This window comes from Bombina bombina, chromosome 5, assembly GCF_027579735.1.
Source record: "Bombina bombina isolate aBomBom1 chromosome 5, aBomBom1.pri, whole genome shotgun sequence".
Taxonomy (NCBI): Eukaryota; Metazoa; Chordata; class Amphibia; order Anura; family Bombinatoridae; genus Bombina; species Bombina bombina.
In genome coordinates this window covers 535,016,490-535,044,097 of record NC_069503.1, presented here as the reverse complement: position 1 = coordinate 535,044,097, position 27,608 = coordinate 535,016,490, and the positions used below count along the sequence as shown (strand labels likewise).

Here is a 27,608-nt window from a genome sequence, read left to right as displayed (position 1 = left end):
AATGATGACCCGTGGACTGATCACACTTAACAGGAGAAATAAACTTTTGATAGAAGAAATAAAAACTACAAAACTAACACCACAAACTCTTTACCACCCCCGTGGAGATGCTACTTGTTTAGAGCGGCAAAGAGAATGACTGGGGGGCGGAGCCTGAGGGGAGCTATATCGACAGCTCTGCTGTGTGCTCTCTTTGCCACTTCCTGTAGGGATTGAGAATATCCCACAAGGATGAAGTTGTGGACCGGACACACCAATGTAAGAGAAAATGAGGCTTCTGTTGAACAGATTTGTAAGGCGGCGACTTTTTCATACTTTTTCCAAATTTTACAAATTCATACTTTTGCTTCTTCGGAGGCTATTTTTGGGAGAAAGGTTCTACAAGCAGTGGTGCCTTCCGTTTAAGGTCCCTGTCTTGTCCCTCCCTTCATCCGTGTCCTAAAGCTTTGGTATTGGTATCCCACAAGTAAGGATGAATCCGTGGACTCAATACATCTTACAAGAGAAAACATAATTTATGCTTACCTGATAAATTTATTTCTCTTGTTATGTATCGAGTCCGCGGCCCGCCCTGTTTATTACGACAGGCATATATATTTTTATTTTTAATCTTTCAGTCACCACTGCACCCTATAGTTTCTCCTTTTTGTTCCTAGCCTTCGGTCGAATGACTGGGGGGTGGTGCTAACAGAGGAGCTATATAGACAGCTCTGCTGTGGGTGCTCTCTCTGCCACTTCCTGTTGGGAAGGAGAATATCCCACAAGGATGAATCCGTGGACTCGATACATCACAAGAGAAATAAATTTATCAGGTAAGCATAAATTATGTTTATATATATATATATATATATATATATATATATATATATATATATATATATATATATATATATATATATATATATATATATATATATATATATATATATACACACATACATACACACACACATACATATATTTATATATATATATTAATTTATTTATGATATATTACACACAAAATAATTACTTTTTTTTCTTTAATTGCAAGGATTTTGGAATTCCAAAATCCTTGCAATTATTAAAGACAAAATAAAATAAAAAGTAATATAGGAATTACAATCACTAAAAATAAAGGCCACCTTCATTCATCAGTTAAAAAAACAAACACTGATGAATAGGCACCTATATTTCATTTCACCACTGCTTCAGTGCTAACCTAAGCACCCACGGCACAACTTTTTTTTTCAATGAAAACGTTTCCACCTTAGTCAATAGATGTGATATTGAAAAACTGAGCTGTGTTGTGGATGGCCGGAGGCGTTTAGGTTAGCACTGAGCCTGTGGCAAAAAAATTTTAAACTGAAGGATGGTCACCTTTATTTTATGTGATGGTAAATTCTAGCGTTTCATAAACCGTAGGATTTATCATCTCTTTAATGCATACCCATATCAATAAAAAAAAAACTATAAACACAATGTAAGATCAGTCACAACTTTATTAATAGAACAGATATCAAACACTTTAATAGCATTGTATTAAATAGCCAGGTTTATAGTTCAAACAGGAATGCCAAGGACAATCCCTTTCCACGCGTACATCGAGTTATGAGAGCAGCAGTTACACAAAACACACACGTGTACTCCAACTGGAAAACACCTGCAAAATAAAAATTAAAAAAGTGAGAATACAGAACAAAATTTCAAGTTCCTCCTACAAACCCTAGAGCATAGCATACAGTAGAAATGGTGTACACTTTTCTCTTCAACAGGATCAATTTAAATGGGTTGTAATTCAGGGAACACCTACAATGGGTATCAACTTATTTAGAAATATGCATTTTTTTTTCTTTTAAACCCTTTAACGAACAGCGCCGTCCCCTGTATGGCGCTAGTTGTTTAGCCCTTAAGGACGCTACTGTCCTGGGCTCTTTCTGCAGCAGTCTCGCTGACAGTTTCTGGATTGCATGTCCCACTAGAGAAAAGGCTTGTTTATATTTATATATAGATGGCGGATACTATTTTGAGGGTAAGAGAGATGTGTGTACGCGAGCACACAACCTACACTGCAGAAAGAAAAAAGAAAAAGCCCCTTTTTTTTTAAATGGAGCAAAATGCTCTGGTCTTTTGGGTAAGTTTTTGTCTGAAATTCCTGGTCCTTAAAGGACTGAGCAACTCATTCACAAAATGTTAAATTGAATTAGACACATGCATATCAAGTAGAACTGTCAGCAGTTATTAAAGTGAATGTAAATTTTGATGCTAAAGTGCCCGGTTTTTAAAAATTTGATTAAAAACAGGGGCACTTTAATTCATCAAAATTTAGATTTCACTCCTGTTGTGAAAAAAATAAAAACTTACCTTTTAATCTTCACAGCAGCTCCAGCTTCCTCCACCCGTTGCAAAGCCTCTTCCTGGGTCTAAAATGAGGGGAGGGGGAGCTGTGATTGGAGGATGACCTATCCATCATTTTTGACATCAGAAATTGCTTGCGACGACCGGAGGAAGCTGGAGCTGCTGTCAATTTTAAAGTTAAACAGTAGTGAAATGTAAATTTTGATGGTTAAAGCCTCTTCCTGGGTCTAAAATGAGGGGAGGGGGAGCTGTGATTGGAGGATGACCTATCCATCATTTTTGACATCAGAAATTGCTTGCGACGACCGGAGGAAGCTGGAGCTGCTGTCAATTTTAAAGTTAAACAGTAGTGAAATGTAAATTTTGATGAATTAAAGTGCCCCTGTTTTTAATCAAATTTTAAAAAAAACGGGCACTTAAGCATCAAAATTTACATTCACTTTAAAGGGATGGCTATTTTAGAGTGCAATTGATTAAAATTGTTTTTTTAGTATCACAGTTAAAGTGGCGTTACTCAACAAATTCTTATTTAGCCCTAAAGCAACTCCTCCATGAAACAAAAAGTATTTTGGTGCACAACGGATTGCTAACTGATTTGTTAGCAGTTATCAAAAGGAAGACGAAACACATTTTCTTCCCCTTTCACGATTCAGATAGGGAATACAATTTTAAACATTCCAATTTGCTTATTTCTCTTGGTATCCTTTGTTGAAAAGGATACCTAGGTATGCTTAGGAGCTGGGATTTAACTGCTGATTGGTGGCTGTACATATAGTTCTTGTTATTGGCTTACTAATGTGTGGGAGCTAGCTACCAGTTTTGCATTGCTGCTCATTCAATAAAGGATACCAAGAGAATGAAGCACAAAATGTATATTATAAAGTCAATTTGAAAGTTATTTAAAGATGTATGTTTTTGCTAAAAAAAAAAGCCACTTTTAGTCATCTGCATCATCTGTGCCGAGTTCATTCTTTACTGTGATCTTTTGGGATATATAAAAAACTGAGAACGGAAATAAGGTGACATCTAAGGCGCATGATCCCTCGCTAGTCCTGGGATAAGCCTACAGATGCTTACATTTGGTCTATAATAGGATAGGGCTACCAAAGACAGAGGTAACTCATTTTTTTACAGAGATACTAATGTGTATATTTTCTTTTAAGCCTTTTACAGATCTGCTGCATCACTTTTAAATGATTCTTTTAAGCCTTTTACAGATCTGCTGCATCACTTTTAAATGATTTAGCATTTGGATATTACTTCTCTTTAAATGTACAACTCCTTAAGATCTGAAACCGTTCTAATACAGAATTAAAGGAACACTCCAGTCAAAATAAACTTATAATTCTGAAAGAGCATGGAATTTTAAGTTATCAAATTTTGCAGTCTTTTTATATTCACACTTACTGGGCAGCAAGCCCCTACTGAGCACGTGCAGAAGCTCACAGGGTATACGTATACTAGTCTGTGATTGTCTGAGGTCGGTCACATGATACAAGAAAACGGGAGAAAAAAATCTACTGCTTATCTGAAATTCAGATTAAGTGCGATTGCATCGTCTTTATTATGTACTTAATTATGTAATTCTACTGCATTGAGTGGTCCTTTAAGCAACATTGCCAACACATCTAAAAGTTTAGATAAAGATTTCATGGTGAAATGTATTACTAAGAAAATGTCAAGAACTGCGCAAGAAAGGTCAGATACAGACACCATTATGGTATTTAAAATAACCCTCTCCTACATAAATAGGGATGGGCGAATGTTTTGCAACATTCGAAAAATGAAACAAATTTTAACATATTCATTCAAATTTCAAATGTTTATATAACATTCGATTTTTGAATGTTCGGTTTTGAATTTTACGATTACTTTCGAACATATTTGTTTAGGAAAATTCGAATTTATAATAGTATTTCTAATGCTTTCTTTAAATGTAATATTCAAATTATGCAATATTCAATTGAAATACAAATATATCAATTCAAATGTTTCTATCTATTATGTATCAATTTACTAGATTCCCTAACACATGAACTATTGAGCTTCTGAATAGTATTTGTTAAATAGAATGTTAAATTCGAAATTTCGAATGTGGACATTCGATCCAATTATAAACATTCAAATTCGAAAGTGACATTCGAAAACTGTAGCATTTGATTATAGATTTTCTAAGAATATTCGTTAGTATCAACATTCGGATTTGTAATTCAAATTTTGGTAATAACATTCGTTCTAACATTCAAATTCAGAAATTTACATATTCGCCCATCCCTAATGGGCAGTAGGCTTTTTATCAATGTATATATACATATATATACACACACACACACACAGGTGGCCCTCGTTTTACAACGGTTCAATTTACACCGTTTCAGAATAACCTTTTTCCAGTCATGTGATTGCTATAGAAAAGCATTGAGAAGCAGTGCATTTATTAAAATAGCCAGTAGGTGGAGCTGTCTGCTTGTGTTGCAGCAAAGCCAAGCGAGCTGAAATTAATAATTTTAACCAGACCTGAGCTATCGAGCAGATTTCAAAGTAACAAGATCTTCCTGTCTAAATCAGTCCAGATTGAAATGCATAGAAAGAAATGTTTGCAGAAAAATGCAAGTGAAGTCTGTGTTGTCCGCCCCCTAAGATCCAACAATGACCTGCTCCTTGCATCTTCTACCATCACCTCCTCTAATGCTAGACTACAGGACTTCTCTAGTGCGGCACCAACCCTCTGGAACGCACTTCCTAGAGCTGTCAGACTCTCCCCTAACCTTTCCTCCTACAAACGCTCCCTAAAGACCTTTCTGTTCATGGAAGCCTATCTCCAAATCAGTAATAAATGAATTCCACTTGCCTAATTGCTGCCCTCATCTAACTGCACACTAACATCATTCTCACCTTTGCAGTCCCAACCTCCTGTTTCTCACCCTCCTACCCATCTATATTGTAAGTTCCCACGGGAACAGGGCCCTCAATTCCCCCTGTATTTGTTTGTTAAACTTTGTCTGGTGTATTTTATATTGTACTTTTATCTTTGTACCCATGGACAGCGCTGCAGAATCTGTTAGCGCTTTATAAATAAAGAATTATATACGGTATATAACAAAAGTGACATAGGCAGTGTTAATTTCGTCGACTAAAACTAGATTAAAATGAGTATAAAACTAAAGAAATTCTGATGACTTAAATACGACTAAAACGGCATTTTAGTCAAAAGACTATGACTAAAACTAAATCAAAATGACATTTTAGTCAAATACTATGGCTAAAACTAAATCAAAATTTGCTGACAAAAACATTTCATGCAAGGCGTTATAATCAATACATATCTAATTACTGCTCTTTTGTCAAATTTACGAAACTTAATTTTATTAAATTTTAAGATAAAGAGATGTTATATACCACAACAGTTAAATCTGTATTGCATGTTCAAACCTTAATAACATAAATAAAAACAGGTTAATAAACCTTTACTCCAGGAGTATATAATGAGTTTGGAAGTTCTAGAGCAGTGCTAATATCGTTTCCGAAATATTTTCGAATCTGAACAATTAATTGATTCTTCCTATAGAAATAAGCATAACCCACCAGTATGGGTTTAAGTTATGCTGTGCCTGTGCTAGCTGCACAAACTTTTTGTTGCGTTGAGTTACTTGATACTTGTTTTAATTATTAACAGAGAACTGTTAAAGTTTTTGTATTGGGTAATATGTGCAATACAGCCAATACAGTTTGTTTTTTTATATTTTAAAGTTGCACTTCTGTTTGTTTATGAAACTTGGTTTTATTTAATTTTAAGTTTAATAAAGATGTTACATATCATACCGGCTAAATCTGTGTCTGTATTGCATGTTTAAACCTTAATACCATATATAATAACAGGTGTTATGTTTACTCCTGGGGTATATAATCAGTTTGCAAATTATAGAGAAATGCTTAAATAATGCATTACACTTTAACTAAACCCCTTAGATTTTAGTCGACTAAAATCTACTGGAGATTTAATTGACTAAAATCTACTGGAGATTTAGTCGACTAAAACTAGACTAAAACTAAAACAATTCAGATGACTAAAATACGACTAAAACTAAAATGGCATTTTAGTCAAAAGACTAAAACTAAGACTAAATAGAAATTTTCCGTCAAAATTAACACTGGACATAGGGACACAGACAAAAATAAAATTACAATACATAAGAAAATACAGTAATATTTAAACTTGAACATGGTTTTAAAAAATGTAGCTCTAGGATGCTTGACTTGTAAATTAAACATTCTTGATTCAGCTACTGTATATAATTAAACAACTTTCCAATTTACTTCTATTACCAAATTTGCATTGTTCTTTTTGGTATCCTTTGTTGAAGAATAAAGCCGTCGGCTGAAAAGCCCCAGAGTGTGCCCATAAAATGCAAAGTCTGTCAAAAGAACTTAAATAAGGGGGCAGTTTACAGAGGCAAAAAGTATTATTTAATATAACAGTGTTGGTTATACAAAACTGGCAGTATAGGTAATAAAGCTATTTATTTTTTATATACAATAAAAATTCTGGTGTAGACTTTTTTAAAAAAAGGATACCACAAGAACTAAGCAAAACAGAATTAAAATTGGAAAGTTGTTTAAAATATCACTATCCAATCCATTTAAGTTTATTTTTTACCACTGGCTGTTATGATCCCATGTGCAAGCAAGTACATTGAACATTTACATTAATAAAAAGCTTCCTAGGCTCTGAGATCAGGCCAATCTTTATTAAGAAGATAAAACATTTTGTTTGGTCTTAAAAAACAAAACAAAAAAAAAACTATATATTGCCCCAGAAAATACTATGTAATGCCCCTTTAAAAGATAGATATAACCTAGGACTAACAACTGCTTTCCCTATTCCTTTAAGGATAAAAGTATATTGGAATTAAAAAGTGCAGTCAAACCACAGAAAGACAATGCAAGGACAAGTGGACAACATTACAGGGTCATTAGTGTGGTAAAATTACATGCTCCAAAGCTAGGTGTTTAGCACCTGTAAAGGGTTAAGAGACGTTTAAAGTCGCACAGAGTACTGCTAGCCCAAGCAGATACAATCAATAGCACCAGTCGCTCAGATGTTAAACTAGTGCTACCAATTGGGACCAGCACTGCTTTGCTGGTTCAAAGTGCTTCTACTTTGTGTTGACAACTTGCGTGTTAAACACACAGTAAGCAGGGTTGTTAGTCTTAAAACGCCATGGTTTGACTATTATCACTAATTATACTAAAATAATAATGCAACAAAAATAATCTACTGTTATACAGGAAACGGCTCAAATACTATGAATTTAAGGTCTTTACAACAATTTAACTCTTACCTGTTGTAACAAGAGAGGCACAAACATTTCTTTTGACAATGAACTAGACACGTGTTGGCTGTATGTCAACAGGTGCTGTAGATCTGATAACTTTAGCATCACCTGCAGATACGGGGGGGGGGGGAAATACATACTACTTAACGTAAGAAATAGGACATTGTGATAAGTTTACCTTGCCTATAGTTAATACTCAAACATTAAATATGAACATAAAGTGTTATGGTCTATATTCTGGGCTGTACAATATATAAGGAGATTTATAGGTTTAAGTGGTTAGTTATATGACCAAATGCTTCAAAACTACAGCCTAACAGTCGCTCCATATCATAATTTCATAAATGCAACAAATATAAAAAAAAAAGTATAAAAAAGGGAGCAATAATAAATGCAACAGAATAGAGTTTACCATGAATGTTAGCTGTGCATTTTCTGGGTTGGGCTTGCATGGGACATATGATGGGGAGAATGACCTAAGGCTGAGGAGACAAACTTGTAATGTACCACAGTATATAACTAGCCTTGGGTAGCTTCAGCAGGGGCCCTCTGCTTCCACTTCCCAAAGACACAGCTGCTATGAAGACAGTTTACTGTACCTACTGCTAATGAACATATATGGAGAAAAGAGATCTTTGCCAAAGAGGAGTTACTTCGATATAGCATGTGTGAAGCAGACATGTAGGAAAACTAGACAAGGGTCCTTGGAGTACTATGAAAAGGAGCGATACGCCATTTTTAAAGTGGTCATATAAAGGTTAATGGAAATAATGTATAATTGTTATTAAAACATTGATATATTTAGGGATTATTATATCTTTACTGCATGTCCAAAGGCTTCAGAGGCCATTTACAATCCACCATAGCTTTACAGCTGTACTCATGGGCACTGGGAGCAGGTGCGGACTGCACCAAGTGTCCACAAGCACGGCTTCCACCATGACAGAGAGCTCACATCAACGTCTGCCAATGACCATGATGGGCTTAAAAAGTACTTTAATAGGAGAAAATGCATAGGCTATTTTTATTTAATATAGATTATAAAGTCACAAACTTTACTTTGAAAAATAAGGGAAAATGAAAATGCTATATTAGAGGCAATTAAATTATTTTAAAATTATCATGCTCATAGGCATCGAGACAATTTACAATCCACCATAGCTTTACAGCTGTATCCATGGGCACAGGGAGCAGGCACGCACTGCTCCACATGTCCAAAAAAACAGCTGCCACCATGGGCAGAGAGCTCACTGTAACATCTGCCAGTGATCATGTTGGGTCTAACAGGACAGAAGTAAATTATGCTGTTAAGCAGCCATTGAACATAGTGGGAAATGAAATGCCATGCTAGAGGCAGTAATTTATTTTAGACTATACATGCCCAAAGGCTTCAGAAACAGTTTACGCCCCACCATAGCCATACAGCTGTAGTCACGGGCACCAGGAGCAGGTGCGGACTGCTCTTAGTGTCCGCAAACTACAGCTGCCACCATGTGCAGAGAGCTCACTGTAACGTCTGCCAGTGACCATGTTGGGACTATCAGGAGGGAAGAAAGTAAAATTATGCTGTTAAGCAGCCATTGAAAATAAGGGGGGGATAAAATGCCATGCTAGAGGCAATAATTTATTTTAGACTATACATGCCCAAAGGCTTCAGAAACAGTTTACGCCCCACCATTGCTTTACAGCTGTAGTCACAGGCACCAAGAGCAAGTGCGGACTGCTCTTAGTGTCCGCAAACTACAGCTGCCACCATGCGCAGAGAGCTCACTACAACGTCTGCCAGTGACCATGTTGGGACTATCAGGAGGGAAGAAAGTAAATTATGCTGTTAAGCAGCCACTGAAAATAGGGAGGGGGGGGAATTAATTGCCATGCTAGAGGCAGTAATTAATTTTAGACTAGTACATGTCCAAAGGCTTCAGAAACAGTTTACGCCCCACCATAGATTTACAGCTGTAGTCACGGGCACCAGGAGCAGGTGCGGACTGCTCTTAGTGTCCGCAAACTACAGCTGCCACCATGTGCAGAGAGCTCACTGTAACGTCTGCCAGTGACCATGTTGGGACTATCAGGAGGGAAGAAAGTAAATTATGCTGTTAAGCAGCCACTGAAAATAGGGAGGGGGGGGGGGGAGAATTAAATGCCATGCTAGAGGCAGTAATTAATTTTAGACTAGTACATGTCCAAAGGCTTCAGAAACAGTTTACCATAGATTTACAGCTGTAGTCACGGGCACCAGGAGCAGGTGCGGACTGCTCTTAGTGTCCGCAAACTACAGCTGCCACCATGTGCAGAGCGCTCAATGTAACGTCTGCCAGTGACCATGTTGGGACTATCAGGAGAGAAGAAAGTAAAATGATGCTGTTAAGCAGCCATTGAAAATAAGGGGGGGGAATGCCATGTTAAAGGCAGTAATTTATTTTAGACTATACATGCCCAAAGGCTTCAGAAACAGTTTACACCCCACCATAGCCTTACAGCTGTAGCCACGGGCACCAGGAGCAGGTGCGGACTGCTCTTAGTGTCCGTAACTACAGCTGCCACCATGTGCAGAGAGCTCACTGTAGCGTCTGCCAGTGACCATGTTGGGACTATCAGGAGGGAAGAAAGTAAAATTATGCTGTTAAGCAGCCATTGAAAATAAGGGGGGGGGGGGAGAATGCCATGCTAAAGGCAGTAATTTATTTTAGACTATACATGCCCAAAGGCTTCAGAAACAGTTTACACCCCACCATAGCCTTACAGCTGTAGCCACGGGCACCAGGAGCAGGTGCGGACTGCTCTTAGTGTCTGTAACTACAGCTGCCACCATGTGCAGAGAGCTCACTGTAACGTCTGCCAGTGACCATGTTGGGTTTTATGGGAGAGAATAAAATTATGCTGTTAAGCAGTCTTTGAAAATAGGGGGAAATAAAATATAATCCTAGGGGTAGAAATTAATTATTTTAGACTAGTCAAATGTCCAGAGGCTTCAGAAACAGTTTACACCCCACCATAGCTTTACAGCTGTAGTCACGGGCACCAGGAGCAGCCGCGGACTGCTCTTAGTGTCCGCAAACTACAGCTGCCACCATGTGCAGAGAGCTCACTATAACATCTGCCAGTGACCATGTGACACCTACATATTAATAACCTGTACTTACCTGCAAACTGGTCTCACAGCCTTGTGGAAGAAAATTAAGCTGTCATATGCTTGAAGTTTCCATAAAGCCATTCTGCCATGCCATCACCTGTTTCTAACCGCTGGAGCCATTTTTTAACTGGACAGATATTCCAAATAAGCCAACTAGAAGAGACAAAACAGACTTAATACATCTATGTTCTAGATTCCAATTAGAGAAGTAACCTAGCAGAGGTAGTCTGGATATGGCAACAGTATACAAAGTGATAATAATTTGAGAAACCATTCTTTAGCCTGTGAGAGAAAATATTCATACATACTTAAAGGGACAGTTTACTCAAAAAGATGTTCTCCCCTTTAATTTGTTCAAAATTATCTATTTTACCTGCTGGAGTGCATTGAATTGTTTACAAGTAGCTAGTTTATACCCTTATTTTGGCATTTGAAATAGCTGATTTAGCCTGTGGTATCCCAACCTATACAGAAAGTTTTTGGACTCAAAAAGAACAGTCATTTTGGGAACAAAAACCATTAAAAAAAATTAACTTGACATTTACATATTTATAATTAACATCCATTATTACTTTTTTTTTTGCATTTTTAAGTTATTTGCCTTTTAAATTTATAAGCTTTCCAGCGCCCTCTGAAATCAACTTTCAAAGACCAATAAGCAGGCCAATCGTATGACCTATGTACACCTGCTCATAAGCAGACTGTCTGGTTTATTCATCCATGCTCAGAAACTGAGCAGTGTTAGAGAATTCTGGTGCACTGGCAACCAATCGGCCTTCTCTGCAAGCTGACATCTCCAAGGCTACCAAAAAACACCCTCTGTCTGCAGATCTGCCTGCAGTAGGTGCTCATTTTCTATTATGAGACCAGCAGCACTATGTTTTAAACAAAGAAAAGTATCTGCATTTTTTGTCTACCAAGCCCCATACAGTGAGTGTCCCAGACTACCTCATCAACAGTGCTAAACTGGGAGCTTCTAAGTAAGTTTGTAACACAAATTATACTGGATTTTTAGATCAGTATCTGTGTATATTCTTCATAGTAGTGTCTATTGCATGCAGTTATATGAAAATTGGTGTATACTGTCCCTTTAACGATTTCATATACTTGTAGTTGCTTAATCAAAATAAAAGCCATTAGCTTTTGATGTGTTAGTAAAATATTGTACATCTACAAAACAGAATCTTTTATTATGGCTCTTTTAAAAAAGGGACAGACTGCTCCAGAATTCTTATTGTTTAAAAGGGTAGATAATCCCTTTCTAATCCATTCCCCAGTTTTGCATAACCAACACTGTTATAGAAATATACTTTTTACCTACGATTAACTTGCATCTAAGCTTCTGAAGACTGCCTCCTTATCTCAGATCTTTTGACAGACTTGCAGGTCAGGCAATAAATGTGCTTACTCTTAAATAACTCCACGGCCGTGTGCACAATGTTATTTATATGAAACAAGTGAACTAACGTCCTCTAGAAGTGAAAAACTCAAATACATTCAGATAAGAGGCGGCCTTCAAGGGCTTAGAAATTCGCATATGAGCTTACCTAGGTTAGCTTTCAAATAAGAATACCAAAAGAACAAAGCAAATTGAATTGGAAAGTTTTTTAAAATTGCATGCACTATCTGAATCATGAAAGTTTAATTCTGACTAGAATGTCCCTTTAAAGGGACATTATACACTCATTTTTACTTTGCATAAATGTTTTGTAGATAATCTATTTATATAGCCCATAAAGTTTTTTTTTTTGTTTGCTTATTTTTAAATAACATTGCTCTGATTTTCAGACTCCTAACCAAGCCCCAAAGTTTTATGAGAATACCGTCAGCTACTTACTCCAGCTTCCTCCTGTTTGTGTAAAGGGTATTTTCATATGCAAAAGAAGGGGGAGGGGGGAGTGTCTTATTCCCCACTTGCAGTGGACTTTCCAGCTACCTTTTCAACAGAGCTTCTAAGTTTTTAAACCGTTTTATACTGGATTTTTATATCAGTATCTGCATGTTCCCAGCTGCAGCTGAAAATAAAGAAAAATAGGAAGAAATGAACAGCAGCCAATCAGCATCAGCAGCGCTGTGGTCATGAACTCTCACTGTGATCTCATGAGATTTCATAGACTTTCTTAAACTGAATAGGGAAACATGAGTGTGCACGAGGCTCACTCCCTTGCCTATCCTGGGACAGGCATATTGATTTGCTGCTTAAAGTTCTTTACAATGGGGTGTGAATACTTTGAGGTAAAATATATTTCTTTTTTACATAAAGATGTTGAGGTGATATTTTCTAGTCTGCTTTTTACAGCTATGCTGCATCACTTTTAAGTGTTTCAACATTTGGGTAGCATGGCCCTTCAAGAAGGCCTCTCTCTTCACCTGGTTGGCAGATAACCTTGACAGGATAAATATGCCCCTGTGGGGACAAGACTTGAACCCTATCCTGTATCCCTGGGATACTACTTCCACAGCCCAAGGATCTGGGACATTGCGGATAAAAGCCTGCCGAAAGGAAAGCCTGCTCCCTAATTGATCCAAGACTGGATCGGGGCGGCCCCTTCATGCTGACTTAGAGGAAGGTTTGTTTCCTCTTATTCCAAGGTTGACAGGACCTCTTTGAAGTCCTGGACTGCTCCAAGTTGTAAGAAGAGGAGGAAGGCTTTTGTCCATTGAAGTTGCGAAACGAACGAAAAATTAGAATTCTGGCGACCGTTCTTGTCCTGAGGTAAGAAAGATCCCTTTCCACCAGTAACTTCGGAAATTATCTCAGCCAAACCAAATGACGTCTTGCCCTTAAAAGGTAAAGACAGATGTTTTGACTTGGATGTTACATCCGCAGACCAAGACTTTAGTCACAGAGCCCTGAGAGCTAAAACCGTGAAACTGGAAATTTCGTCTCCCAGCCTAACAACTTGCATGCTGGCGTCACAGATAAAAAGGTATTATCCAGCTTTAGAGCTTTGATCCTATCCTGGATCTCCTCTATAGTAGTCTCCTCCGAAATTAGGTCCGTAAAGGAGTCGCACCAATAAGAAGCTGCACCAGCAACTGTCGCAATACGGGCAAACCCTGATGAAGAAACATCTTTCTTAAGTAAGCTTCCAGTTTCTTATCCATAGGGTCCTTAAAAGAGGAACCATCCTCAAGAGAAATAGTGGTTCTCTTGGCTAGAGTGAATATAGCACCCTCTACCTTAGGCACCGTGCACCACAGGTCAGTCACTGTGCGCAACAGGAAATAACTTTTTAAAAATAGGAGACGGGGAAAAAGGAATTCCTGGCTTTTCCCATTCATGAGTTATAAATGTCCGACATGCGGTCTGGAATAGAAAAAAACTCCACAGATGAAGGTTTGACGTTAAACTCTGTAAAGTTTATTATACCTCTAAGGAGTCTCAGCGACAGTAAAGTTGGAGTCATCCAAAGTAGCTAGCACCTCCTTCAAGAGTAAACAGAGGTGCTCAAGATTAAATCTAATATTAACCTACTCTGAATCTGCTGTACTAGCAACTGCAGTTTCAGAATTGAAGATCTCTTCCCTCATAATGATCCTCCTCAGATAAACAGACAGACTGACTAACGCAGCCTTGGCGGAATCAGAACTCTTAGAATTGGATACGTTCTTAGACTTCCTCTTACCAGCAATAGGTAAGGCAGATATGGCTGCAGAAACCACAGACGTTAGTTGTGCAGCAAAATCTCCTGGTAAATATACCCCCCCAGGAACAGGTTGAAAAGGTAACGCAGAGCTCTGCATGTGAAACCACTAAAGCTTGAGACGTTTGAGGAGAAAGCATGGCACGGTCAACATTATCCTGAGAGGCTGATGGCTCTGAGAGGGAATCTTTATTTTAGACAGTGTTTTATTTAAACATGTGGAGCAGAACTGCACAGGAGGAATAATCTGAGCCTCCAAGCAACAAACATTTGTCAAAATACAATTCAAGAGCTTTATCCTTGTATTCTTACTAGAAAAAGTTCCCAACATTAATTAAGACCAATAAAAATAGAACAAGAACTACCTTATACATTTATAAAAATGTCCTAGGTTACAATAATAAACCTCCAGGAAATAGTGAATAATTATAGTAATTTGGACTTCTAGTAATAAGAAAAAAAATATAAGGCACCGCTATACCTCAGATCCACTGAGGAAACTTACCAACACGGTGACCAGGAACCCACTAGTAAAACTAAAGAAGAGATCTCTTCAACTCAGACAATTGAGCAAATGCAGAAACGCTCCGCTCTCCCAGCCTGCAGTGAAGCCAAAATGGAAGAGCGGAGAGGGATAACGTGATCACATAGGGAAAACTGATGCGCCACACTCCAAGTACTAACTGACAAACTAGACAGCGCGCAATTTCCCTAATGAAAAGGTGCAACTGTAATCCTCACACAGTGAAAACGCTACACAAATACATAAATAATTAGGTCCCTCTATTAATCAAATGCACAGAACACTATTAGGACAATAAATCCATAAGCCCAATTAAAACCTCTCAAGCTATCCTCATACACAGGGGATAAAACCATTAACCCCTTGAGTTCCTAAGCATTTCAGTGCCCTGCAGAGCTGCCTAACTGATACCCCCATAATTAAAGGAGAAATTTGTCCTATTAAATTGTCCACAGAGGATTAACCCTCCAAAGTACTGGCTCCTTCCAACCACCTAAGTCAACGATCTACATCAGCTGCTCCGCCAGTCTCTACACTGGCTCCCCATACATTCCAGAATACAATTTAAAGTATTAGCCCTAACCTACAAAGCACTCAACAGTCTAACTCCCAACTATATTTCTCTCTTATCCTGAAATATTCCCCATCCCGTCCTCTTCGATCAACCTCTGGACCTACATCTCTACACTCCTGTTATCTATATGTCCCACTCCCGCCTCCAAGACTTCACACGTGCTGCTCCTGTCCTCTGGAACTCTCTACCCCGCTTCATTAGACTGTCTACAACCTTGTATAGCTTCAGACGATCCTTGAAAACTCACCTATTCAGATAGTCTGACCATCTCTCCTCCATTCCGCATCTGAACCAAACTAATACATGTACATGAACTGCCTGACTTAATGCTGCAAATAGAACAGATTTAACAAGCTACCCCAACCTTATGTCTCTGCACCCTAAACCTATAGACTGTGAGCTCTCTGGAGCAGGGCCCTCTTCCTCCTGTACTAGATTTGTTTAGTTTTGTTATGTTTTGTATTTTATCACAAATCTTTGTCATTGTATACCCCTATCATTGTACCCAGCGCTATGGAATTTGTCGGCGCTATACAAATAAATGATAATAACTCTAGAAGGCAATAGCACTTACCTGTGGATCCAGCTGCAGGGCAGGAACAGCTTCTCAGGTGTGACAGATTCACCCTACTTCTGACAGGGACCTGTAGAAAAAGAAAAACAGAGTAACCAACCCTTATTTTCTATAGAGGGGTAGCATTTTATTTTGTCCTTTAAAACAAACAAAATCCCTAAAAAAGTAGAATGCTAGAACCATCAGCATCTGCACCACCACATTATGTTCCAATGCTAACACAATACACAAGATAAAAAATAAGTCACTGATGTGGTCAGTGTGTTGACCATTTTAAAGAAAACGTGTAAACATTGACATTTTAAGAATATGGAACCCTGTCAACAGCTCATTCTTACTTGGCATGATGTCACAAGCTCCCATCAAGGAATAGTTGCATGAAGGCGTTTGATCAAGTTCTCTGCAATCTGGAAAATAAAGAGGTAAAAACCCTTAGCGTAAGAAGCCAGACAACTTGATACTTTAGGCGCATCAAATGTACAAAGTTAAAGTTGCCTTTTCTATATCTGCATGAAAAAAAACATTGACGTGAAAAGTAAACAAAAGTCTTTACATTTGAACAATAGATTAAGCAGTTGAACAAAAAGCACATTTTGATTTGTGGAATTTTAGTGTTAGGAAAACATACATAAATACTATACACATGCCCACGCATATGCCCATGACCACACCCATGACAACGTGCACACAAGCCCACGCACACACATATGACCATGACCACATATATGACCATGCCCACAAATGACTATGCCCACACATTCCCACGCCCACAAATATGCACATGCCCACCCCTATGACGGCGACCGTGCCCACACATGTCCATGCACTCAAACATGCCCATGCGTACAGATATGCCCACACACCTCACATAATTAAAGCAATAATTAACTGTACGAGTCCTTTCCACAGTTGAAAGGCTCGACTTGCTAAACAAAAACCAAGTAAAATTCATGTAGCAGATGAAAAAGATTTCAGAGATCGAAAATAAAATGGAGGAACCATTAATCTTTTGGTGACTACCTACCCAATTGCTAAGAATTCATGACACATCCTATCAGCTCATCACATAAGGGAAAAGTGTGCCAAAAGGCAACTTCCCTAACTATACCTGGTCATAGGAAAACTTTCCACTACTGTATAAGCAGTTGTGCAAAACAAGAATGAAGTGTAAATTAAAGGGACCATTTAACTTTTGGTTACTACCAACCCAATTGCTAAGAATTCACAACATGCTATTAGCTCATCACAGAAGAGAAAGGTGTGCTAAAGGCAACTTCCCTAACTATGCATGGCCAAAGGAACCAATTGCACTCTGCTTCCGTTTCCCAAAAAACACAGAACATAGGAACAGCCGCACTCTGCTCCCACAGCCTGTGAACACAGTTGGCAGTGTCAGAATGAAATGTTTGCTGATGCAAACACAAACTGAAGTCTTTTCAGATGAGCTGATGTAGCTCATCCATCAAGATTGGGCTTCTGTAACATACAGAAGATCCAACCGGTAAATAATTCTTTATTTGAAGCAATGAAGAACTGTAGGAATCCTTTCCACAGTTGTATATGCAGACGTGCAAAACAAGAATGAAGTGAAAAGTGATGGTATATACAGACAAATGGAGGGGGGAAATGGAGAGGCCATGCAACTTATGGTAACTACCTACCCAATTGCTAAGAATTCACAACACATGTTATCACATCATCACTTAAGGAAAAAGTGTGTCAAAGGCAATTTCCCTAACTATGCATGGCCAAAGGAACCGATTTCACTCTGCTTCCACTTCCCATGACCACAGAATATGGGAACAGCTGCAGTCTGCTCACACAGCCCGTGAACACAGTTGGCAGTCACAGAATGAAATGTTTACCTGCAGACCATGTTAAGAAGACATATCCCTAACTATTTCCCTTAGGCTCAGAGAGATAGCACATGAAGTAAACATTAACACTGGGTCAGCGCTCAAGCCATAAAAGGCATGAGCACCGGGCAAAGAAAATGCCTGATAGATCTAATTGAAAGTCCGTTTGCTGATGCAAACACAAACTGAAGTCTTTTCAGATGAGCTGATGTAGCTCATCGATCAAGGTTGGGCTTCTGTAACATACAGAAGATCCAACCGGTAAATAATTCTTTATTTGAAGCAATGAAGAACTGTAGGAATCCTTCCCACAGTTGTATATGCAGAAATGCAAAACAAGAATGAAGTGAAAAGTAGTAGTAGTAATTGAAAGTATGTTTGCCGATGCACACACAAACCGAAGTCTTTTCAGAGGAGTTATTGTAGCTCTTCCATCCAGGTCGGTCATCTGTTACACGCTGAAGATCCAAATGGTAGTGAATGTAGGGGGAGATCATTTATCTTTTGGGTACTACCTACCCAAATGCTAAGAATTCACAACACATGCTATGACATCATCACACAAGGGAAAAGTGTGCCAAAGGCAATTTCCCTAACTATGCATGGCCAAAGGAACCGATTGCACTCTGCTTCCACTTCCCATGACCACAGAATGTGGGAACAGCCGCACTCTGCTCCCACAGCCCATGAACACAGTTGGCAGTCACAGAATGAAATGTTTACCTGCAGACCATGTTGAGAAGACATATCCCTAACTATTTCCCTTAGGCTCAGAGAGATAGCACATGAAGTAAACATTAACACTGGGTCAGCGCTCAAGCCATAAAAGGCATGAGCACCGGGCAAAGAAAATGCCTGATAGATCTAATTGAAAGTCTGTTTGCTGATGCAAACACAAATTGAAGTCTTTTCAGATGAGCTGATGTAGCTCATCAATCAAGGTTGGGCTTCTATAACATACAGAAGATCCAACTGGTAAATAATTCTTTATTTGAAGCAATGAAGAACTGTAGGAATCCTTTCCACAGTTGTATATGCAGACGTGCAAAACAAGAATGAAGTGAAAAGTGATGGTATATACAGACAAATGGAGGGGGGAAACGGAGGGGCCATGCAACTTTTGGTAACTACCTACCCAATTGCTAAGAATTCACAACACATGCTATCACATCATCACTTAAGGAAAAAGTGTGCTAAAGGCAATTTCCCTAACTATGCATGGCCAAAGGAACCGATTGCACTCTGCTTCCACTTCCCATGACCACAGAATGTGGGAACAGCCGCACTCTGCTCCCACAGCCCATGAACACAGTTGGCAGTCACAGAATGAAATGTTTGCTGATGCAAACACAAACTGAAGTCTTTTCAGATGAGCTGATGTAGCTCATCCATCAAATTTGGGCTTCTGTAACATACAGAAGATCCAACCGGTAAATAATTCTTTATTTGAAGCAATGAAGAACTGTAGGAATCCTTCCCACAGTTGTATATGCAGAAATACAAAACAAGAATGAAGTGAAAAGTAGTAGTAGTAATTGAAAGCATGTGTGCCGATGCACACACAAACCTAAGTCTTTTCAGAGGAGTTATTGTAGCTCTTCCATCCAGGTCGGTCATCTGTTACACGCTGAAGATCCAAATGGTAGTGAATGTAGGGGGAGATCATTTATATTTTGGGTACTACCTACCCAAATGCTAAGAATTCACAACACATGCTATGACATCATCACTTAAGGAAAAAGTGTGCCAAAGGCAATTTCCCTAACTATGCATGGCCAAAGGAACCGATTTCACTCTGCTTCCACTTCCCATGAGCACAGAATATGGGAACAGCCGCACTCTGCTCACACAGCCCATGAACACAGTTGGCAGTCACAGAATAAAATGTTTACCTGCTGACCATGTTAAGAAGACATATCCCTAACTATTTCCCTTAGGCTCAGAGAGATAGCACATGAAGTAAACATTAACACTGGGTCAGCGCTCAAGCCATAAAAGGCATGAGCACCGGGCAAAGAAAATGCCTGATAGATCTAATTGAAAGTCTGTTTGCTGATGCAAACACAAACTGAAGTATTTTCAAATGAGCTGATGTAGCTCATCAATCAAGGTTGGGCTTCTGTAACATACAGAAGATCCAACCGGTAAATAATTCTTTATTTGAAGCAATGAAGAACTGTAGGAATCCTTTCCACAGTTGTATATGCAGACGTGCAAAACAAGAATGAAGTGAAAAATAGTAGTAGTAGTAATTGAAAGTATGTTTGCCGATGCAAACAGAAACCGAAGTCTTTTCAGGAGTTATTGTAGCTCTTCCATCCAGGTCGGTCATCTGTTACACGCTGAAGATCCAAATGGTAGTGAATGTAGGGGGAGATCATTTATCTTTTGGGTACTACCTACCCAAATGCTAAGAATTCACAACACATGCTATGACATCATCACACAAGGAAAAAGTGTGCCAAAGGCAATTTCCCTAACTATGCATGGCCAAAGGAACCGATTGCACTCTGCTTCCACTTCCCATGACCACAGAATGTGGGAACAGCCGCACTCTGCTCCCACAGCCCATGAACACAGTTGGCAGTCACAGAATGAAATGTTTACCTGCAGACCATGTTGAGAAGACATATCCCTAACTATTTCCCTTAGGCTCAGAGAGATAGCACATGAAGTAAACATTAACACTGGGTCAGCGCTCAAGCCATGAGCACCGGGCAAAGAAAATGCCTGGTAGATCAAATTGAAAGTCTGTTTGCTGATGCAAACACAAACTGAAGTCTTTTCAGATGAGCTGATGTAGCTCATCCATCAAGGTTGGGCTTCTGTAACATACGGAAGAGCCAAACGGTAAATAATTGAAAGTCTGTTTGCTTATGCAAATACAAACTGAAAGATTTCCAGATAATTGTTTCATCAAGGTCTCATATCGTCTGTAGCAGGATTGTCTGATTCAAGCAGCAAATCAGAACAAGAGGTAGAAGAATTGATCAATCAGGACATGTTCACAACATTGAAGCATAAGACATAGGAAAGGCAACAGTAGCTTTAGTCTGTCCTTACCTGTAAGTCGTACCGATAAGCTTGTGGTCTTCCACTTCTACGCAAACTTTGTAGTACATATCATACACCACACCGTGTTATTGTATTGAGTGGGCATCATCTAGTGATAGCATTTCTTTTGCGAAAACATCTAAGGTGAAGTGAGCTCTTTTCACAATATGGCCTCTCTCCTCACATCGTAAAATCTGTTGAGAAAAAAACAAAAAGCTTTTAGGTTTGTAGAGCAGTTACCAATGTCATGAAAGATAAAACCTACAAAGTTCTTTATACACTAGTTGCCTTTTTACAGTCAGTAATCCTCTATTCTTTTAAAGGGGCATATATCTTAATATATCGACAATTAAAGGGACATGAAAGTCAGAATTAAACTTTCCTGGTTCAGATAGAGCATGCAATTTTAGGACACTTTACTTCTATAACCAAATTGACTTCATTTTTTAATGCTATCCTTTATTGAAACACTTAACTAGGTAGGCTCAGGAGCAGTGATGCACTGCTGTAGGCTAGGAGGTAATTGGTAGATTCACACGTGTGCATCTTGTCATTGGTTCACCAGATTTGCTCAGTTATCTCCCAGTAGTGCATTGCTCCTCTGGTAAGCACATAGCTACAGGCGATAGTATAATAAAATGCTAGACACAATAGAGCATTTTCTTTATGCACGTTTATGATTCTTTAAGCATTTAATTACAAAAGCTGTACATATCAAACTTGAAAAAATTCTGCACCAAAAATATTGATCGGTGGTCTTATGCATTAGGAAGTTGCCCATCGCTGGCTTAGGGTAGAGGAGGGAGAGAGGTTAGAAACCTTTAAGTATATTAAAGGGACTTAATATAGTTGAGGCTAAAAGGTATTTTTCATAAGAAATAGGTGTCATGAGTTCAAGGATAGCAGGTTCAGAAGTAATTTACAGAAAATGGAGAGGGGGCTCAAGGTTTTTGTTACGAAGCCCAGGTAGCAGGCTTAATACTAAATGGATGCGGTTCCCAGAACAAGCAGCAGTCAGGCTGGGCTACTCAGAGAGCTTCTTTGCACAAGGATTATCAGATCTAACATATACCACATATCAGACTGAGTGCTTGTTCTACTGCCATGTACGTGCGATGCTGGTGTAATACTTTTGGAGTAGAAATTGTGTTTCTCTGATCCTCACAAAATAGGCCAAAAAGCAAATTTTGTAAGCAAGGCTTTCCGAAAAATACTGCAAAGCGAAGAGCTGGCTTAAAAGGACATAAACCTTTTTCATTTCTGATTCAGCTAGAGAGCATACAACTTTAAACAACAGTTTCACAACAATGTTATACATTAGTAAGAGCACTAAATGTCAGCACATGTAGTGAACCAGACAAGAGAACAAAGCAAATTTGATAATTTTTTAAAATTGAAATCTATCTGAATCATGAAAGCAAATTTTTGGATTTCATGTCCCTTTAAATAATTTGCAACACTTTGAAGAGAAGGGGGGGGGGGGGGGTAAGAGCCCTAGGTTACAGAAATGATTACGTCCCCTAGATATTGTGGAACAAGCACACTTATGACACAAAAACAGTGTGGTGTTTCCTTTAAAAGGACAAGATATTGTAAAATTATATTCCCCTTAATGTGTTTCTAATGACTTGTTATAAAATGTATAAAATGTTGAGATATTTTAGATTTATTTTTGAATTTGAAATAGTTGGTTTGTTCTTTGAAACCACAACCCATCAAGATAGGTGGAGCATGGACGGAAATCAGATAGCCTTAATATATCACTTTCTGTACACACATACTTTATATTTTCTCTGTAAGCCAAAACCCAATATTAAGAACAATTGTAAGTTAACATTTTAATGCTTTTTTTTTACCTCCCCACTTGGAGTGTAATTTCTTCTGCTGGATAGGTTTACACAGGTTTTCGTTAACCTCTACGTAAAGGGACAGCCTACTCCAGATTTGTTATTGTTTATTACCCATTCCGCAGTTTTGCATAACCAACTGTTTATATATATGTAGAAAATAAAGGTAGCACACGAATTCAAAAGGCTGAACCTTTTATTAGAGCAATGTTTCGGGGCTCCTGCCCCTTTCTCAAGCTAATTAACAACTGACATACACACCCTTTATAAAGGGTCCAACATAAAACATGTGATCAATTACAGAGCAGGGGTGTGTCTAACAGGTACTTCACATCACATATCCTGTGAAAAAAGAAAAAAGTCAACACATCATTTTAACCCTTTGCATCCCTAGAAAGAACTGGACCACCTATTAAAAACAATTGTAGCAAGTCACCAACCATATAAACATTATTGCATCAAGCATAAATATCTAAGCATACATTAAATCCATTATAGTTTATACTGATAATGGTGACTAATTTGTTTGTTACATAATTATTATATCAATGGTAAAAGGTCAAACTCCCTGTTTAACCCTTTAGGGCAGTGTTTTTCAACCAGTGTGCCGTGAGAGATCCTCAGGTGTGCCACGGCAGACTGACAATAGTTTGACATATTTTTTAAACTTTGCTTGTTTTTTACTCCCAGTGCAGGGGTAGTTTGTAGGAGGCATGGCATAACAGCACAATACATACAGTATGTGTGTGTTTGTGTGTATGTGTATATATATATATGCTGTATTAGGCTACAATGTGTGATTTTTTTTTAAATTTTGGGATGGTGGTGTGCCACAGGATTTTTTAATGTAAAAAAGTGTGCCACGGCAAAAAAAAGGTTAAAAATCACTGCTTTAGGGTGTAAAGTATTGAGGAGCCAAATCCATTTTGCTTCTCGGTTTAGTAAGTCCCTCTGCCTATCTCCCCCCCTAAGTCTCTTGGGGGCACTGTCTATTATTAGATACCTAAGCTGATTAGCCTGGTGTCCCATCTCTGCAAAGTGGGCCGGGAACCGGCAAGTGCCACATTTTGATATTACGTATTGGTCGACTTATGTTGGCATATGCGGTGTGTGTGTATATATATATATATATATATATATATATATATATATATATATATATATATATATATATATATATATATATATATATATATATATATATATATATATAAATAAAAATAAAACACCTCTGTGATCACCTTGTACTAAGCCTCAGACTGCCCCCTTAGTTGGGTTCTTTTAACAGACTTGCATTTTTGCCAATCTTAGATAAGAGGTGGCCTTTAAAGGGACAGTCAAGTCCAAAAAAAAAAACTTTCATGTTTCAAATAGGGCATTTCATTTTAAAAAAACTTTCAAATTTACTTTTAATACCAATTTAGCTTTGTTCTCTTGGTATTCTTAGTTGAAAGCTAAACCTAGGAGGTTAATATGCTAATTTCTTAGACCTTGAAGGCCTTCTCTAATCTAAATGCATTTTGATAGTTTTTTACCACTAGAGGGCATTAGTTCACGTGTTTCATATAGATAACTGAGCTCATGCACGTGAATTTACCATGGAGACAGCTCTGATTGGCTAAAATGCAAGTCTGTCAAAAGAACTAAAATAAGGGGGCAGTCTGCTGAGGCTTATATACAAGGTAACTACAGAGGTAAAACGTGTATAATAACTGTTGGTTATGCAAAACTGGGGAATTGGTAATTAAGGGATTATCTATCTTTTAAAACAACAAAAATACTGGTGTTGACTGTCCCATTAAGGGCATAGAAATTAGCATGAGCGTACCTAGGTTTAGCTTTCTAAGAAAACCAAGAGAACAAAGCAAATCTGATAAAAAGTAAATTGAAAGTAGTTTAAAATTACACACCAATTTATGAAAGTTTAATTTTGACTATAATGTCCCTTTAAACATGGTATAAAGTAGATGTGACCCAGCACAGCTTTGTTCTAAACTGCAGAACACAAGACCTCAGCAAACCACTCTTTAGCCATAAAAAAGTGAATGTAGCTTGCTCCCGCTCTGATCTGGTAGCAAGCTACATTCACTTCTATGGCACGATCGGGCGCGCTGTGACTAGACAGCGTGCACGTGAAGCACTTTTGAGCAACAAGTAGAACCTTGAGCAGAGTCCAACATAGAAATAAAAAAATCTGCAAATGCTTTAGTTTTAGAACGCTGCCGCTAAAATGTTATATAATTCTGCACCACGTGCAAAATTATATAACATTTTGTATGTTTACTGTCCCTTTAAAAGGTGCAGTAAATTCAAAATTAAACTTTTGATTTAAAACGAGCCTGCAATTTTAAACAACTTTCCAATTAATTTCTTTTACCAAATTTGCTTTGTTCTCTTGGTAACTTATTGAAGAGTAAAAATAGGTAGACTCAGGAGTGTGCAGATCTTTAGTACTCTTTGGCAGCAATATTTTATTTTGTAGCATTATTTGTAGCTTTGTTATACAATGTTGCAAAACACTGCGGCCATAGAGTACTAAACACACGTGCACACTCCTGAGCTCTTATGAGCCTACCTAGTTTTACTCTTCAATAAAGGATACCTAGAGAACAAAGCAAGCTTGATAACATTTTGATATTACTGTCTCTTTAAATAAATAGAAAGGTTAAACAACTTTCTAATTTACTTCTATTATGTAATATGCTTCATTCTCTTGATATACATTGCTGAAAAGCATATCTAGATAGGCTCAGTAGCTGCTGATTGGTTGCTGCACATAGATGCCTTGTGTGATTGGCTTACTCATGTGCATTGATATTTCTTCAACAAAGCACATCTAAAGAATGAAGCAAATTAGAAAATAGAAGTAAATTGGAATGTTGTTTAAAATTGTATTCTCTATCTGAACCATGAAATTATTTTCTGGGGTTTAGTGTCCCTTTAAACAGTATGAACTTTACTGAATGGATTTAAATTGATGTGAAACCCCAAATTTGTATTCCATGATAGGAGCATGCAATTTTAAACAACTTTTAGTTTTACTTTTATTAATTTTTCTTCATTCTATTGGTATCTTTTTATAAAAAAGCAGGGATGTAATGCTTAGGAGCCAGTCATTTTCTGGAACACTATATGGCAGCAGTTTTGCAAGAATGTTATCCATTTGCAAGAGTATTAGAGGGCAGCACTATTATCTGCTATGTAGAGCTGCAGATGCCTGAATCAGTAAATACATTTCTTGGGGTTTATATCTCTTTAAAAATAGTGTAATTTACTAGAAGGCAATATAGATATGCGTAATACAACCATTTATTTTAACTTTGGTTATTTCTATTGGATAATTCTAGAGACTTTTATAGACAGATTTCTTACACTAAAAAGGTTTACATTTTTTAACAGAAGATTTAAAAAAAATATATATTAAAGGGACATTCCAGACAAAATTGAAATCCCTATAGATACATTTCAGTTTTGAATATACATGTATTGGCAAAAACATTTCTAATAAAAGCTAAAGCTGTTTCAAAAGTGTATTTAAGTATGCACAGTGCATCAGCATTTTAAACACAACACTTGCATCTGGTTATAAAACTCAGTTTGTTAATTGCTGACATGATACAAATTCCACTCGCATTCTGAGCGGCTGCAGTAATTTAAAAAGCTGGTGAAGTGAGAATATCTAGCTATGCTTCACATGCACAGAAAAATGATATCAGTAAAACAGTGATAACTTACTAGGAGCATGTTTGCCAATACATTTATATTGTAAAAATATACAAATGTATTCCAAGATGTCATTTATCTAGGTGCATTTAAATTTTGTCCAGAATGTTCCTTTAAAAAAAAAAAAGCTGCCTTTTCAAACAGCTGCCACTAATAGCCTAATTAGGTTATCACACACAATACACAGTCCATTAACTTAGTACAATGCATTTGTTTTAACTACAAAGCAGTAGCTAATTTACTTAAAGATTAATCACTAAAATCACTATTTTATTTGTAATCTCAATTACATATCCAGTCAATACTACACAACACAACTAAAAGAAACTTCAAGAAATCTTTTGCAAACGTGTAAGAACAAATGCATAGAGTTTAACACATTTTACTGTAGGCAATGCCTTTAAATGTTTCTACAGTGTAAGCTAAACACAAACTATAAGGCATAACAAACAGGCAAGACATAAACACTTATTCACATAAATCTGCAGGAAAAGTTTGTTTTAACTTCTGAATAAATGATGCAAAACACACAATAACATCATGTGCCACATTGTAGCAAAGTATTACACTGCTGCAAAACTCACCAGTAGTAAATTCTCATTCAAATTTTGGCGCAATTTCTGCCTTCCTGTAGCGTCTGCCTCTGTATGTAACCTTCCATGTGATCATGTGACATGCAGCAACCAATCAGAAATCAGATTTTTTTTTTTTTAAACATTCTTTATTTATATGTAACACTGCATGTTGCAACGCGAATTTCTGATGAAACATCATTTTATGTTAGTATGTTTTTCTAGCAGATTGAAAGACATTACATTATATCTAAGTTAGCATTCTAAATTATTTTCTTGGCTTTATGGCATTTTACTTGAGAAATTGGTATGGGGGGGGGGGGGGGGGGGGGTAAACGTAGGCTACTAACAACAATACTGCAGAAACAAAAAGGGGAACCATATTTTGGGTGTAAAATGATAATTCTAACACACTACACAGTCTTAAAG

At 37.7% G+C, this 27,608-nt stretch overlaps 1 long non-coding RNA gene across 2 annotated transcripts; it reads right to left on the bottom strand.

Annotated features, from left to right (window-relative positions):
• Nucleotides 1-1,463: 1,463 nt before the first annotated feature.
• On the bottom strand, nucleotides 1,464-27,261 carry LOC128659417 (uncharacterized). Of its 2 annotated transcripts, XR_008402376.1 has the most exons (7): nucleotides 22,894-23,024; nucleotides 21,047-21,231; nucleotides 16,466-16,534; nucleotides 16,128-16,197; nucleotides 10,820-10,962; nucleotides 7,680-7,781; nucleotides 1,464-1,642 (listed from the first exon to the last, which is right to left on the bottom strand). It is a non-coding gene; the product is annotated as an uncharacterized LOC128659417 (long non-coding RNA). The 2 variants fall into 2 exon arrangements; XR_008402375.1 differs by lacking the exons at nucleotides 16,128-16,197; nucleotides 22,894-23,024 and adding an exon at nucleotides 27,192-27,261.
• Nucleotides 27,262-27,608: the final 347 nt, after the last annotated feature.